We start from the raw sequence: 881 nt of genomic DNA, 5'->3' as shown, positions 1-881 counted from the left end.
CTGTTTGTCGTGTCGGCTTATGCCCCGACGGACTGCAGTTCTGATGCGGAGAAGGATACCTTCTATCGAGAGTTATCCGGGCTCATTCGTCAGGCAAAAGCACAGACATTGTGATCCTTGCAGGCGATTTGAATGCTCAAGTAGGTCGTCTGAGCTCCTTGGAATCACATTTGGGTGGTCGTTTCGGAGTCGATGCTCGCCGCACAGACAACGGGGATAGACTCCTTCAGCTGTGTGCTGATCACGAACTGTTTCTGGCAAGTACAAACTTTCAACATAAACGTTCGCACCACGTAACCTGGCGGCCGCCAACTACGAATCAATCGTAGACCCATTTGGGCCACGTGACCACCAGCCACCGGGTAGAGCCACAATTCAAGACTGCTGTTCCTTCTGGGGCACACCACTTGATGGACCACCACTTGAGATGGCCGAAGTGGTTAGAGCGCGAATTTACTGACCGGAAGGTCCGTGGTTCGAATCCGACCTCCGCCACTCGACTTCCTCTGTCTAGGCTTGGGCAACCTGGCATTGTCCCAGCCCTCGTGCTTCCCTCGGGTGACATGGCAGCTAGGCACCGGAAGGGTGCTACAGCTGAACGCTTTCTTTCTTTCTACACCACTTGATTCCGATCACGCCATGGTGCGCGCACGCTTGACAGTTCGTTTCCCTTCAGTCCCTCGCAAGTCGGCAAGAAGCATGCCAATCCACTATATTCGAAGAACTGCCCTAGCTCAGCAGTATCGATCTGAGCTAGCCCAACAACTCTCCACAGTAAAACAGTAATGTGGTGGCAGTGAACATGTGGATGAAACGTGACAAAATGTGAAAGGAGTTATACTAGCGGCGTTCAGTGCTGCCTGCCCGACTTCTCCAATTCG

Source organism: Opisthorchis viverrini (genome assembly GCF_000715545.1).
Source record: "Opisthorchis viverrini unplaced genomic scaffold opera_v5_349, whole genome shotgun sequence".
In the NCBI taxonomy this organism is placed as follows: domain Eukaryota; kingdom Metazoa; phylum Platyhelminthes; class Trematoda; order Opisthorchiida; family Opisthorchiidae; genus Opisthorchis; species Opisthorchis viverrini.
Note: the sequence above shows the minus strand (reverse complement) of the source record.